The following is a 17,606-nucleotide window of genomic DNA, read 5'->3' as shown; positions in this document are numbered from 1 at the left end:
CAGCACTTTGTGCAAAAGTTCGTTTGTAGAACAATAAATCTTTTCAATAATTTTATACTTAACTCTGGCATAAAATATTATCCCATCTAGCCATTTAGTCAGCTAAAAAATTTACAAACACACTGTTTGGATTCTTTATTGGAGAGGGTGCTTAAGAACAATGGCTATATTTATTGATATACACCAAGAGAATGCCAAGAAAGATATGAGTACATTGATTTACACTCCACAAATATTTTATTTAAATATAGATTTTGTTTTACAGTTGAAAAAGACACAGGTGTTTAAGCATGAATATTTACAACATGTCATAGTTATCAACCAAGTTGGGGTACATTTTACCTAGGATTATATAGGTTCCAGTAAGCAAGCATATATACACACTATTTCAATGATAAAGCATACTCAACTCAGTGGTTCTTCATATTTATGCTTAAAAACAGTACTTTTAATTACTCGACTTAATCATGCTTTTCAAATTTAGATGCTATAGCAAATTGGTCATGCCTCTAACTGAATATTTTCAGTAACAATTTTGGTGTCATATATAAAACAGGAGTTTTAGTATATTTCCTGGAAAAAATATTATTTTCATTTCCCAAAGTGATTAATTTCCATTCAGATAAATCCTCTGACATATGATCAAAAATGAATCATTTTGAAAGTTGTGACACATTCAAAATTTTCATAAGGTGCTCCAAATATCTGCTGTTCAATGGGATGTGACTTTACTCTGGGTAAAATACTTCTCATGTTTATATTAAGTTTCTCCCCTGTGCTATTTCTTATGCAAACTGAGTAAGTGAAATAAGAAAAGGTTTCTGTACTTTCAGGATGTAGACAGGGGTTTCTTCTCTGTGTAGGTTCTTGAATTAATCAATTTTGAATTTTTGTAAAAGGCTTTCCCACATTTGTAGATTCACAGGCTTTCTCCCTTGTGTGTGTTCTCTGATGAGCTGAGAGGGATGACTTTTGGCAGAAGGGTTTCTGCCCTGTGTGTGTTCTCTGATGTACTCTAAGGGATGAATTACGGTAAAAAGTTTTGCCACATTCATTACATTTATGAAGTTTCTCTCCCATGTGAGTTCTCTGATGTTTAGTGAGACCTGACTTCTGGTAAAAGGTTTTCCTGCATTGAATACATTCATAAGGCTTCTCCCCTTTGTGTGTTTTCTGGTGTACTCTAAGGGATGACTTCTGGGAAGAAGTTTTCCCACATTCATGGCATTCACAAGGTTTCTCCCCTGTAGGTATTCTCTGATGTACTATAAGAGATGACTTCTGGAAAAAGGTTTCCCACAATCACATTGAGTTTTTCCCCTGTGTGAGTTTTGTGATGCACGCTAAGTTTTGACTTCACAGAGAACCATTTTCCACATTCATTACATGCATAGGGTTTCTCTCCAGTATGAGTTCTCTGATGGTTAATGAAGTTTGGCTTTTGGGAAAATGTTTTCCCACATTCATTACATTCATAGGGTTTCACTCCTGTGTGTATCCTGTGAGGTACCATGAGGAATGAATTGTAGAGGAAGGTTTTTCCACATTCATTACATTCATAGGGCTTCTCCCCTTTGTGAGTTCTCTGGTGCACACAGATATTTGACTTGTCACAGAATTTTTTTCCACATTCGTTACATCCACATTCATTACATTCCCTTGTGTGTGTTCTCTGATGCACTATGAGGCCTGACCTATATCTGAATGTTTCCCTACCTTCAATGCATTCATGTGGTTTCTACCCTGTGTGTATCCTGTGAGGCCTGATCTATTTGTAAATGTTTTCCCACATTCACTACATTCATAAGCTTTCTCCCCTTTTGTGTATCCTCTTATGAACTATGAGAGATGATTTGTGGCTGAGGGTTTTCCTGCAATCACTACATTCATAGAGTTTTTTTCCTATGTGTGTTTGCTGATGTTAAGGAAGAACTAGTGTCTGCCAAAAGGATCTCCCATACTGATTATTTTCATAGGGTTTCTTTCCTGCATATGCTTGCTGATAATGAGAGAGATTTGGTTTCTTGAAGACTTCCCCACCCTCATCACATTCAAAGGTGGTTTCTCCTTGTTGAGTTCTCTCAGTATGAATGGGAAGGGACTTCTTGCTAAAACTATTCTCACTCACATTACAATCATGTTTCTCTCCCAAGGGAACTCTATAGAGTTTATTCAGAGTTGACTTTTGTTGACTTTTCCCCAACAGACCTCCTCTCACAGTCATTAAATTCATAGCCATTCTCCCTTATGTGATTTCTATGATGGGCAAGAAGGGCTGAATTATTAGAAAAGGTTTTCACATTTCATGTACTTCTCCCATGAGTATTCTCTCTTATGGGTAATGATGTCTCCTCATGAAAGGCTTTCCCACATTTGTTACATTCAAAAAGCTGCTTCAGAGTTTGAATATTCTGATGCTGGAATAGGACCTCACTTTGACTAATGGCCTTCACAATTCTGTCATACACAAAATGTTCCTCTCTGGAATGAGGATTCCTATGCCTTATACAGAGGAGTAATTTCCCATGTGTATTTAACTGATCAAACTTCCTTACAATGGAGTTTCTATTACTAATAATTAATTCTGAAATATAGTGCAAGCTCATTCCACCTAAGTCAGATTTATCAGGTATTTTTCCATTCACACTGGGTTTGGGTTCACACTAAATATTTTTCCTAATGTTCTATTTCTCACCTTAGACAGTGTTTTGTTAATGAAATCAACTTTCCATAAAGGCTGGTCTTGGTTTTCCTGGATCTTCTCCATCAGGTCATCAACTTTCCAGAATTCTAGAAATGAAAATAATTTACCATACCTTATAATTGTTAACACATTTAATGTGAAAAGGGGACTTAATCTACAAATGCCTAGTATAGCTTGGCCTTTTGGCCTGAAAGTAAGCCCAAGGGCATACTTCTTGCTCCCCTAGATTTAGACAAAACAAACAGTCTGCAGTAGTGGAAAATGGGAGAGGAGTCCAGGAAAAAAAAACAGGAATTTGACACTTTAGAAATATGATCTTCAAAATTGAATAAACAGGGGGAGCACATGTGGCTCAAGTAGTTGGGTACCCTTTTCCCACATGGGAGGTCCCAGGTTCAGTTCCCAGTGCCTCCTAAAGAAGATGAGCAAGACAGTGAGCTGATGCAACAAGCTAACGCAATGACCTGATGCAACAAGACGACATAACGAGATGAAGCAAGAAGGAGACACAAGAGACATAACAGCAGGAAGCAGATGTGGCTCAAGCAGTTGGGCACCCTCCTCCCACAAGGGAGGTCCCCGGTTCAGTTACCAGTGCCTCCTAATAACATGGAGACACAGAGAGCACACAACGAACAGACACAAAGAGCAGACAGCAAGCACAAACAGGTGGGGGGGAGGTTAGAAATAAATCTTTTAAAAAAATAAACAAAGTTAAATAAACAGAAAATATTTCAAACAAGACACTGCTTAGATGAATGCTTGAGACCTAAATGAATAATATGTAGACCCACAAGAAAAATTAGTAGGCAATGGTATTGAGGGGAGATATCACAATAAAAATTATATTTAGAGGAGGCACATCAAAATATGGGTGCTTCTCTTTTACTTCAGGATCCTCACTAATATATATGCTTTCAATCTCACCCCACTCTTTTTTTTTTAGATTTATTTATTTATTTAATGAGCCCCCCCCTTGTCTGTTCTCTGTGTCTATTTGCTGTGTCTTGTTTCTTTGTCCGCTTCTGTTGTCAGCGGCATGGGAAGTGTGGGCAGCACCATTCCTGGGCAGGCTGCACTTTCTTTCACACTGGGCGGCTCTCTTTAGGGGGCACACTCCCCACGTGTGGGGCTCCCCTATGCGGGGGGCACCCCTGGGTGGCGCGGCACTTGTGCACATCAGCACTGCACATGGGCCAGCTCCACATGGGTCAAGGAGGCTTGGGGTTTGAACCACGGACCTCCCATGTGGTAGACAGATGCCCTAACGACTGGGCAAAGTCCATTTCCCCACTCTTTTCTATTCTACTTACCAATGCCAAATAAAATTTCAGAAAGCAAAAATTTCCTCATGTTCAATAGAACAACCCTGTTGCCTGGAGTGTAATTTTCAGTCCAGCTCTGATTCACATGGAAATCCAATGTCCAAAGAAAGCACACATTTAGGTTATTCTTGAAACAAGATCAGATGCAAAGTTTTATTTGGCTATTATACCTTCACCTCTACCAGAGTTGTTCACTACTAACCTATCAAGGTCATCAAATCAAAGTTTCTCTATTTCTACCTGTTGATTTCACTCTGTCATAAATAAACTTATACCTCACATAATAATTCTTTACTTTGCAGGGAGATACACACACACACACACACACACACACACACGTACTTCACCATTTCTGGTTTCCAGAAACGTATTTCAGCATTTCTGGTTTCATTTCCTGTGTGAATCTTAAAGAGAGCTTTCAACCTAGTTTTAAGAATATTTATCTTTTTTCTATTTATTATGAAAAGCTTTTCTCTGAACATGACAGCTATCTACATTGAAAACATCATTATCAGTTCTATGTTCAAGACCTACAACATTGAAGGGACCAAGAAATAAGACAGACACAAATCTGCCTTCTGACAGATAAAACCTTACAATTGAATCCTATTTGTGGTGATAACTATCATTCCTCATGGCTGCAATGACTACCCTTTACTCTCCACAAAGCAGACTTCCTCCAAAACTCTCTCATGCCTAACCACAGGCCTGCCCTTATATCCATCCACTGGGTTAGTAGTAAGCCTTTCAGTCAGCTTGACTTATAAGCTAGAAACCCTTCAAGAAACGACTACTGTTCTATATTATCCAAAACAAGCCTTCTCACAGAAGTTATCAATACTAACTATATCATGTTGTATACCATGACTCTATAAAAGCATTCCTTTCTAAACATAGAATTCTGAAATATTTGATGCTGCTTTTGTTATTTTATCACAAATACAACCTAATGTCCTGGCAGGTATTACCATATTTCCAATTTCCTTTGCGCTCCTCTGAATGGATAATAAATCACTCGGCATGTACAAGTAAGTGGGTGCACCAAAGTTACTGGGAAAACTGCCTCAAAACACATCTCTCAGACTCACTGCCACCTTATATCTAATGATTCATAAGCTGAAGATTTTGACCTGAGCATGCCAATTTATAGAGTTCCTAGGTTTCTGAATGAATAAATATGAAAGAACTCTCTCTTCCCAGGCTACACAATAAACAAAGTAATCATCAAATATCTATTATATGTTACCTAGCAGAGGAAGGAAGAGTAAAAGAGATGTCCTTCTTTTGGGGATATCAAAATTTATGGGGGAAAAAAGCCTTAGGCAAGAAACACATCTTGTCAAGTATCAAAATTTATGACCAAATTTTAATTTCTTAAAATGCCAGTCATTAAGTGGACACGATTAATATAGTCAAAAAATATTTCACGAAGAGAATAGAAAACGTGAGCTCAAACCTAAAAAGTGTATAAACCAACAAAAACAAGAACTTAGCAATAGGACTACTATATGCCAGGTATTGTTTTAAGCACTTTTCATGCATTGGTTCATTTAACTATGGACAGGCAAGACACAATGGAATAAGAAGTGTAAATAAGGGAGGAACAGTATGTTTGAGAGACATCAAGAAGACTTTACCGAACAGAACTGAGCTGAAATTTCAGACACCAGAGAAAAATTAATTTAGGCAGGCAAAATGGGGCCATATTTGATACTCATCAAAGAGGAATTTAAATTTGATGTGTTAGGTATTAGGGGCAGTCTTAGACTTACCCTGTCAGGCTAGTCACACAGAAGCTTTACAGTCTAATTCATATTATACATTAGAGGAATCAAAACATAAACCTAAGTGTATGGATCTGCTTGTGAGTGATGTCAGGTGAAAGTGAGATTCTGAAGGATTTTGAAGTCAGTTTACAAAGGTGAAACAAGAACTGCAAGAGAATGGCAGAGATGGAAGATTTAAAGGAATTTCATTTTTGTCAGTTGAAGTACTTCTAATGAATAAAAACCTAATAAGTAAATAGGATGTGAGAAGAATTTTCAATTTGTGAGATATAATTTTAGCTTTTGCTTTGTTGAAAATGTAGGAATCAGAGCCCAGGAGGAATTTACTGTAGGAAGGAATAGTAAGGGGCTCCAGAGCAAAGGGACCAAATAAGATTGTGACATAATTTGGGAGTAACAGGCTTCAAGTCTTGTAAATTTATGAATCACTGAAGAGGTACTATAAAGAGAGACAAACAGAAGGTAGATGAGATGATTTCTTCCATCCACTAGATGAGCCAAGCTTTGTTCCAGGCACAGAGTATAGAGTTCTAAGCATGGCAGTCAAGATGTGAACAAGCACTTAGGGAAGAAGGGTCAAAGAAGCTAATGGTTAATCCTCCAATCCAAGGGAGGAGAGATGAAGGACACAGAAGAGCTTAAAAGAAATTCTGGCGCTCAGTATGACTGCAGGGATTAAGGAAAGGTTAGGAAAAGTCCCTATGGTTCAGAAAACAAACTATTTCACAGAGAAAAAGCATGAGAGAGCAGAAGGAAACACAGGAGATGAGATCTACTGGAAGTCACATCTTGGAATAACAGAATATAATCACCACCACCTCCACTCTCTCTACCCATATTTTAACATTTGATACCCAAAAAAATCAGGCATGCCACACATGTGTATATTATGAAGTATAAAAATCAAATAAAAAATGATGCAAAATTTAAAAATTGTTAAAAAGAGGAATAAAACACAAAAAAAGAAAAAAATGAAAAAAGAAAATCAAACAACAATGAACCCACAACTCACTTAATGTTACCAATATCCTCCAATCTACATGCGAACACCTACCTATCCTATCCCCCAATCCAGAAGAAACCCTATTAAAATCAGTGATTTAGCATTCTATTGCTTTTTGTTTTAATACACATATTGTTTTCCTATATGTATTTTTGAACTTCATTAATATGGAATCATACCATATGTATATTTCTAGAATTGCTTTTTTTTTTAAACCAGGAAGTCCCAGGGATCGAACCTGGGACCGCCATATGGTAAAAGGGAGCTCAATTTCTTGAGCCACAGCTACTTCCCTAAAATTGCTTTTTTAAAAGATATTTTATTGTCTTTTTTTTTAAAGATACATAGATCGCACAAAATGTTACATTAAAAAATATGAGGTTCTCATATACCCCACTCCCCACCCTTCCACACTCCTTCCACATTAACAACCTCTTTCATCAGTTTGGCACTTTCATTGCATTTGATGAATACATTTTGGAGCACTGCCACACAGCATGAATTATAGTTTATATTGTAATTTACACCATCCCCCCCCCCCAGTCCATCCAGTGGGTTATGGGCAAGATATATAATGTCCTGCATCTGTCCCTGAAATATCACTCAGGACAACTCCAAGTCCCAAAAATGCCCCCATATTTTACCTCTTCTTCCCAGATGGCCAAAGTAGAAACAACCCCAGGTAGTGGTGCTCCTGAGGGCTATGGAGACACACAGGTCCCTACGGTCACGGCAGATGGCTCTGGAGTTCAGTGCCTTTTCAGTGGGCCCTACTTTGGAATTTGTGCTCCTGAGTGTGATGGAGTTGGGACTCAGAAGTGACCTCTCTACACACATCTCTTCTGTCACTTTTACTGAACCTGTGGTTGGCGCTGGGGTTGGTGTATACTCAGGAGACTTGAATCCCTGTACTGTCCATGTGCCAGCTGGGCTCTGAGCCTCTGCAGAGCTGCAACACCTACTCTACAGTCTGTAGGACTTACCTAGAATTGCTTTTTATTTTTTTTTAAGTAGCAACTTTTTCTTTAATGGTTAGTGCATATTTTAACAGCAATGGTGAGAATGGAAAATCACCTTTTCAGTCACAGTTATATTTGGTGTTTTTTCCCTTTAAGCATAGCATTCATTCTTAGAGGGTTTATTCATTGTTTAAACATTTACTGATCAGTTATTGTCTGGTTTGCTTTCAACCAACTATTTTTTTAATAGATTGTTTCAAAGTTAATAGATCACATAGAACATTACATTAAAAAAAAAACTTGAGGTTCCCGTATAACCTACACCCCACTCCCCCAACCCCATCATTTTTGTAAATTGTATTTTTTGAAGATACATACATCACAAAAAAGGATACATTATAAAAAATATAAGAGGTTACCATATATCCTCCATCCCCCCAGAATTGCTTTTTAATGCAATATTTTGTTTCAGATCCATTCACACTGTTGCAGCACACAGCATGGATATATTACAACATAGTCATCAACCATTCTGCAAGTAGCCATTCACCAGGGAACCTGTTATTTGTCATTACAATGACACCTCAGATCTGTTTTTACATATTTCCTGGTATCTCCAGCATATACACCTAGAAACATAATTGCTGAGTCAGAGGGAATGGGCAGGCTCAGCATCATATGGGAAGTAGGACTGTTTTCAAAGTGGTTGTGTGTCAAGCTTATGAAAGAGTTTCTGGTGCATTTGGTATTCTAAGACTTCTTAATGTTTGTCCTTTTGAGACTGTCTCACTGCAGTCTCAGTTTGTGTTGCCTTGATCACAGTAAAGTTGGGCTTTTTCTTATATAGTCATTATTAGCATTCATGTTTCTTTCAGACAGAAATGCCTACTGTTTTTCAATGGATTGCTTGACTCCTTATTAATTGCTCATTCAATAAATATTTATATTAAGTGGCTAGTTCATTTCAAGCATTGTTCTTGGTACTGCATATATATCAATGAAGTAACTCAGACAATTTTCAGACAAGAAAATAATATAGTATATGAGACTGTTTTGCTTGATGAAGAGAAAAACAAAGCAGTCAAAAGGAAACATGGATTAACTGAGCATAAGATTGCAATTTTAAATGGGATTGTTAAGGAAGTACAACTTTTTTTGTATTTCACATTTTAAAGCTTTCATATTTACCTGCTAATACAGCTGGTATTACTGTTTGTTTATGGATGAGTTGGAATCTGATGACATTTTTAATTCCACTTTCCCTAACAGTATTTACTGAGCAATGCTGACATTCCTCAGTTTCTGTCACAGTCAGTTCAGCTATAACACTAGTTTTGAAAGTACTTATTTGTTCTAAAACAACTGATATATTAGGGAACAACTTGAGCATAACTCAAATTCTGCATTTGCTTATGCAGGATTTCATCTTCAGAAAACACTAGGTGAACACAGAAAACTGTACCAAGCTGAACAGCACCCCAAAGGAATACATAAAATGTACACATGCACACATGTCAAACATCTCAGTTAACTGTGAATTATGAACTACATGCATCCATGTATGGTATTAAAACTTTGTCTGATTTCAGAAAATCCTCTACCAGTTCAAAAAAATTTGCAATCCTTTCAATACATACTACCACCAGCAATGGGAAGATCTCTTTAACGGTAAATATTTTTTATGCTATTATGTATACCTTAAACATTTAACAAGTGTAAAACTCTGCTGCCACTTTTATTAAGTTTCCAGTCTTTTTTTTAATGTGTCACTGAAATTTTTGACTTTTGTCTCTCTCACCTCATTTCTCCAATATAAGCTATCTGGTTTTTACTGTACAATTTTGAAAAGCACAGCAAATTTTAAGAATGCATATGACATGTTATAGCAAAACTGACTATACCAAGTTTCTGACGTGCAGGTCCTTCTGGCTTATGATTCTGCCCCACACATCAATGCAGACAAGTCATTGTCTTAGAACAATGTCCACAAAAACATCAGAGTAGAGAAGGCCAAGGGTCCATCCCTCCACAAAAACAGTGAATAAATAGGTAAACACTATGAGAATCAACTTCATCAGAGCTCTAGAACTAGTCAAAGGTCTACAGCAACTAGGCAAAGGTTAATTAAGAATCTTGATAGGCAACTATAACAAATCTACCATAGTTATGAAAGATGTTGTTAATGGGGGCAACTGGGAGGTGGTGGTGTATGTGGGAATCCCCTATACTTTTGATGTAACATTTATGTAATCTAAAGCTTCTTTTTAAAAAAAATGGTAGGGGGAGTCTTTAAAAAAGAATCTTGATAGGAAAGCTTTGTGGCAGAAAGATTAAATCAGAGTTAAATGAAACAGAGAACAGAAAAATAGTTGGTTCTTTGAAAACATTAATAAAATATATGAGGCAAGTAGACTTGGCCCAGTGATTAGGGCATCCGTCTACCACATGGGAGGTCTGCGGTTCAAACCCCGGGGCCTCCTTGACCCGTGTGGAGTTGGCCCATGCACAGTGTTGATGTGCGCAAGGAGTGCCGTGCCACACAGGGGTGTGCCCCGTAAGGAGAGCCACCTGCGTGAAACAAAGTGAAGCCTACCCAGGAATGGTGCCGCACACACGGAGAGCTGTCACAAGATGATGCAACAAAAAGAAACACAGATTCCCATGCCGCTGACAACAACAGAAGCAGACAAAGAAGAACATATAGCAAATAGACACAGAGGACAGACAACTGGGGGGCAGGGGGAGAGAAATTTTTAAAAAAAGAAACACAGATTCCTGGTGCTGCTGCTAAGGATAGAAGTGGTCACAGAAGAACACACAGCGAATGGACACACAGAGCAGACAACTGGGGGAGGGGGTAGAGAAATAAATAGAAAATAAATCTTAAAAAAAAAAAAGAAAAGCAGGGATGTTTTAAAAAATAATAAAATATATGAACATTTAGCTAAAATGACTAAGAAAAAAGAGAAGACTCAAATCTCTAAAATCAGGAATGAAAGTGGGACATTACTACTGACTTTCCAGAAATAAAAAGAATAATATGAAAATACTATGAACAATTTTAGGCCAACAAAGTAGACAACCTAGATGAAATCAACAAATTCCTAGAAAGATACAAATTAACAAAATGGACTCAAGAAAATAAAAAATACAAATAGATCTTTACTAAGTAAAGAGATTGACTGGTAATCAAAAATATTCAACAAAAAAAGCCCAGGAACAAATAGCTTTACTGGTGAATTCTAGGAACATGTAATTAATATCAGTCCTCTATTCTTTTTCCCAAAAATAGAGGCACAAACACTTCCCACTCATTGAGGTTAGCATTGTCCTAATACTAAAGGGAGACAAAAACATCACAAGAAATCCACAGACCAATATCCCTTATAAAATTATATGCAAAAATTTTCAACAAAATATTAGCAACCAAATCCAGCAGTATGGAAAAATGAAGATAAATAAGGAAACAGAGTTTGAAAAATATGATAAATGAACTAGATTTAACAGACATTTATAGAGTATTACACCCCAAACAGCAGTATAACATTTTTTGCAATAAAGTTTAAAAGACTGGAATGATACACTTTTTCTGATCATAATGGAATGAAGCTGGAAATCAAAAGTGGGCAGAAAAAGGGAAAATTCACATATATATGGAGATTAAGCAGCACACTCTTAAATAATCAGGGGGTCAAAGAAATTGCAAGAGAAATCAGTAAATGTCTTGAGACATGAAAATGATAACACAATGTCAAACTTCTGGTATACAACTAAGGCAGTGCTGAGAAGGAAATTGATAGCCCTCGATGTTTACATTAAAAAAAAAAACAACAAAGAGCTAAAAATGAAGACCTAACTGCACACCTAAAGGAACTGGGAAATGAACAGCAGATTAATCCCAAACCAAGACAAAGTGGGAAAAGTAATGAGCAGAACAGAAATAAATGATATTGAGAATGATAACAACAATAAAAAAAAAGAATCAACAAACCAAAAGTTGGTTTGAGATCAACAAAATCAACAAACCCTTAGCTAGACTGACAAAAAAAAAGAGATAACATCCAAATAAATAAAATTAGAAATGAGATGGGAAACATTACCACTGATCCTACAGAAATAAGAGAGATCATAAGAGGATACTACTAACAACTCTATGCCAACAAACTAGCTAACAGACAAAATGGACAAGCTCCCAGAAACACACCAACAACCTACAATGACCCTCAAAGAAATATAAGACCTCAACGAATCAATCACAAGAAAAACATCTCCCAAAATTGAAAAGCCCAGAACCAGAAGACTTCACAGGTGAATTCTACCAGGCATTCAAGGTAAACTACTACCATTTTACTCAAGCTCTTCCAAAAAAATGAACAGGAAGACATGCTACCAAACTCATTCTTTGAAGCCAACATCACCCTAATACCAAAATCAGATAAAGATACTACAAAAACAAGAACATTACAGGCCAGTTTCTCTAATGAATATAAAGCAAAAATCTTCAAAATATACTTGCACACCAAGTCCAAAAGCACATTTAAAGAATTGTATATCATAAGTGGGTTTTATCCCAGATATAAAAGGGTTGCTCAACACAAGAAAATCAATTAGTTTTATTTCAACATTAATAAAGAAGAAAAATCACATGATCTTCTCAATTGACGCAGAAAAGTCATTTAACAAAATACAGCACTTATTTACTTATTTATACAGCATCATTTTTTACAAAAACACTCCAAAATATAGGAATAGAAGGAAGCTTTCTCAATATTGTAAAGTGCATAAAAGAAAAACCCACAACTAGCACTGTACTCAATGGTGAATGACTAAAAGCTTCCCTGTATAGATTGGGAACAAAACAAGGATGTCCCCTGTCACCACTGATATTCAATATTGTGTTAGAGGTTATAGCTAGAGCAATTAAGCCAGAAAAAGAGATAAAAGGCACCCAAATGGGAAAGGAGGAAGTAAAACTTCCATTATTTACTAATGATATGATCCTATATCTAAAAAATTCTGAAAAATCCACAACAAAGATACTAGAAGTATCAAGTTCAACAAAGTAGCAGCATATGAGATTAATATGCAAAAATATACAGCATTTCTATACACTATGATGAGCAATCAGTAAAAGTCAGTAAAAAATATCCATTTATAATAGCAACTCGAAGAATCAAATATTAAAATTAAACTTATCTGAGGACATAAAAGGCCTGTATTCAGAAAATACAAAATATTGCTATAAGAAACCAAAAAAGAACTAAATAAATGGAAGGACATTCCATGTTCATGGACTGGAAGACCAAATATCATCAAGCTGTAAATTCTGCCCAAACTGATTTCCAGATTCAACACAGTCCCAATAAAATTCCCAATGGCTTTTATTGCAGAAATGGAAAAGCCAATTATCAACTTTATTTGGAAGGGTAAGAGGCTCCAAATAGTTAAAAACATCTTGGGAAGCGGACTTGACCCAGTGGTTAGGGTGTCCGCCTACCACATGGGAGGTCTGCGGTTCAAACGCCGGCCTCCTTGACCTGCGTGGAGCTGGCCCACGTGCAGTGCTGATGAGCGCAAGGAGTGCCGAGCCACACAGGGGTTTCCCCCGCATAGGAGAGCTCCATGCACAAGGAGTGCGCCCTGTAAGGAGAGCCACCCAGCATGAAAGAAAGTGCAGCCTGCTCAGGAATGGTGCCGTACACATGGAGAGCTGACGCAGCAAGATGACATAGCAAAAAGAAACACAGATTTCTGTGCCGCTGACAACAACAGAAGCAGACAAAGAAGACGCAGCAAATAGACACAGAACAGACAACCGGGTTGGGGGGTGGGGGGAAGGGAAGAGAAATAAATAAATAAATCTTTAAAAAAAAGGCAATTAAAAAAATAAAAATAAAAACATCTTTAAAAAGAAGAATGAAGTTGGAGGACTCTCACTTCCTGACTTTAAATCACATTACTCAACTACAGTGGTTAAAAAAAAACACAAAAAAACAAAAAACCCAGCATGGTACTGGCATAAAGACAGATAGATTGACCAATGCAACCGAACTGAGAACTCAGAAATAGACCTCACATCTATAGTCAAGTGATATTTTGAAAGGCTGTTTTAAGCACATCCAGCTGGGCCAGATCAGTTTATTCAATTAATGGTGCTGGGAGAACTGGAGAGTCATATCCAAAAGAAAGAAAGAGAACTTCTATCTCACACCTTATACAAAAATTAACTCAAAATGGATCAAGGAACTAAAAATAAAAGCTACACCATAAAACTCCTAGAATAAAATGTAGATAAACATCTTCAGGATCTTGTGGTAGGCAGTAGTTTCTTAAACCTTAAACCCAAAACACAAGCAATGAAAGAAAAAGTAAATTGGATCTCATCAAAATTAAACACTTTTATGCTTCAAAAGACTGACAAGAAGGTAAAAAGGCAGTCCACTTAATGGGATAAAGTATCTGGAAACCACATATCTGATAAGGGTTTGATTTTCATATCTTATAAAGAGATCATACAACTCAACAATAAAAGGGCAAGCAATCCAGTTATAACATGGGCAAAAGACTTAAATAGGCATTTTTCCAAAGAGGAAATATAAATCACAAAAAAGCACATGAAAAAAATCTTCAATACCACTAGTTATTAGGGTAATGCAAATCAAAACCACAGTGAGATGTCATCTCACAACTCATATATGGCCATTAATTAAAAAAATGGAAAACAAGTGCTAAACAGGATGTGGAGAAACAGGAACACTCCTTCACTGGAATACAGAATGTTGCAGCTTCTGTGGAAGTTAGTTTGGCAGTGCCTCAAGAAGCTGGATATAGAACTGCCATATGATCCAGAAATCTCATTACTAGGAATATATTCAGAAAAACTGAAAGCAAGTATGTGAACTGACATTTGCACACTGATGTTCATAGCAATATTCTATGCATATGAACAACTATATTTATTAGCTAAACAAAATGTGCTATATGCATACAATGGAATATTATTCAACTGTAAGGAGAAATGAAATTGGGATGCTTATGAGAACATAGATGAATCTTGAAGACATTATGTTGAGTGAAATAAGCCAGACACAAAAGGCCAAATATTGTATGGTCTCACTAATGTGAACTAAATAATGAGTAAACTCACAGTGGTAAACTCTAGAACATAGGTTAGGTTACGAGGAGAATGTGGGTTGAGAATGGGAGCTGATGCTTAATATATGTAGACTTTTTAGTAAGGTTTCTTGTAAAAGTGTAGAAATGAATAGAATTGATGGTAACATATTACAGTGGGCATAACAAACACTGATGTTTTATAAATGTGATTGTGGCTGAAAGAGTAGTCTGTGGACATAAATGTCAATTGAAAGGAAGGTAGAAATAATCTAGGGAATGTGTAACAGTGATTTCAGTGGTAGGTGAAGACTGAAGTTAACAGTATTAAATGTAACAAATGTTCAAATGTTCTTCATTTACAAAGTTAAGAATAGGATGATACACAGGAAAATTACAACAAATATAACTTCTGGACAATAGTTAACTGTACTATTGTATTATTTTTGCAGCAATGGCAAAGAAGATATTTCAATACTAAGGGACAATAGGGGATAGGCAATTTTTCCTTCTGGAGTAATGAAAACATTCTAAAATTAACTGAGGTGATCACAGCACAACTCTGATGAAAATGAGAACCACTGAGTGTACAATCTGAATGGACTGTACAAAGCATGAGACTGTATAACACAAGGAATTCTGTGGCAGAAAATGGTTTGTGGTTAACAAAACAAATATGAGAACATTCTCTCATGAACTATAACAAACTTATAACACTAGTACAGGGTGTTAATAATCAGGTGGGGGGAGTGGATGTGGCTCAAGTGATTGGCACCCGCCTCCCACATGGGAGGTCCAAGGTTCAGTTCCCACTGCCTCCTCAAGAAAAAAACAACAACAATGAGTAGACAATGAGCAAAAACAACAAGAAGAAGCTGACAATAAAGAAAAACAATGAGCAAAAAGACCAGGGAGCCATCTTGGTGTAGGGGGGAGGGGAGGGAATAAAATAAAATAAAATTTACTTAAATAATAATAAAAATCAGGTGGGTTGGGGGAGAATACAACAAATGTAAGATATGGGCTATAGTTAGTAATATTCTGGTGATATTCTTTCACAGTTTGTAAAAAATATTTCACAACAATGCAAAGTTTTGGTGGTGGGGTGATATTTGGGAGCACTGTATGGTGCTATGCATGTTTGTTTTGTAAGTTCACAACTTTTATTATACTATATATGCTCATTGTTTATGTATGCTCATGCATGAATGATCTACTTCAATAGAATTTTATTTAAAAACTACTACTCTATATCATGATCAGAAATACAAAGGTGGTCCAACCGATGCAAGTCTATCAATGTAATATACCATGTTAATAGAATTAAGGGGGAAAAAAACACATGACCATGTCAATTGATATATAAAAAGCATTTAACAAATCCAATAACCTTTTATGATAAAATCACTCCACAAATTTGGAAAAGAAGGAAACTTACTTAACATGATAAAGGGCTTCTATGAAAAACCCACAGCCAACAACAATTATGGTAAAAGACTAAAAGCTTTTCCACAAAGATCAGGGATAAGCAAGGATGCTTTCACCATTTCTAGTCAACACTGTACCCGAAGTTATAGCCAGGGACATTAGGCAAGACAAACAAACAAAAGGCATCTAAAACTGGAAAGGAAGAAACCAATCTATCTCTATTCACAGATGACATGATTACATATTTAGAAAATCCTAAAAAAATTCACAAAAATTCTATTAGAACTAGTAAACAAATTCAGCATAGGTGCAAGATACAAGAACAATATTTAAAAATCAGTTGTATTCCTACACACCAGCAATGGAAAATCCAAAATGAAATTAAGTGAACAATTCCATTTATAACAGCATCCAGAGATTAAAAATATTAGGAATAAATCCAACTAGTGAGGTGTGAAGACTTACACATAGAAAATCACAACGTATAAAACGGCAATATTCCCAAAATTGACCTCAGATTCAATGAAATCCCTATCAAAATCCCAAATGCCTGTTTTTTAGACATGGAAACACTAAGCCTAAAATTAATACAAAATTGCAAGGAACCCTGAATAGCCAAAACAATCTCAAAAAAGAAAAAAAAAGTGGTAATGGCATAAACATAAACATATCAATGAAATAGAACTGCGAATCCAGAAATAAACCCACAGGTAAAGAATTATTCTTAGAACAAATGGGTTGAGGTATTTGGATATCCACTTGTAAAAGAATGAAATTGAACCACTACCTCATACCATATACAAAAACTAACTCAAAGTGGATCAAAGACCTAACTATTATAATATAAATATAATGTAATATAAAAGCTAAGAATATAAAACTCTCAGAAGAAAACACATGGGTAAATCTTCATGACCTCAGTTCAGCAATGGCTTCTTATATATGACACCAAAAACTTAACAAAAGAAACAATAGATATAAATTTGACTTTATCAAAATTATACTTTTCTTCATGGAAAGCACACTATCAAGAAAGTGAAATGACAACCTCGAGAATGGGAGAAAATATCTGCAAATCATATTTCTAATAAGAGGCTAGTATCCAGAATATAATACAAAACCAACTAAAACTTAAAAACAAAAAGACAAATAACCCAACTTAAAAATGAGCAAAAACATGAATACATATTTCTCTGAAGAAGATATACTAATTTTCCAATAAATACATGAAAAGATTCTAAACACCATTTTTCATTAGGGAAAAGCAAATAACCACATTGAGATACC

At 36.1% G+C, this 17,606-nt stretch overlaps 1 pseudogene; it reads right to left on the bottom strand.

Annotated features, from left to right (window-relative positions):
- Positions 1-218: 218 nt before the first annotated feature.
- LOC131278913 (putative zinc finger protein 487) lies at positions 219-4,057 on the bottom strand (annotated as a pseudogene).
- Positions 4,058-17,606: the final 13,549 nt, after the last annotated feature.

Source organism: Dasypus novemcinctus, chromosome 6 (assembly GCF_030445035.2).
Source record: "Dasypus novemcinctus isolate mDasNov1 chromosome 6, mDasNov1.1.hap2, whole genome shotgun sequence".
NCBI lineage: Eukaryota > Metazoa > Chordata > Mammalia > Cingulata > Dasypodidae > Dasypus > Dasypus novemcinctus.
The sequence above is the reverse complement of the archived record's forward strand: the minus strand, read 5'-3'. Positions and strand labels throughout refer to the sequence as shown.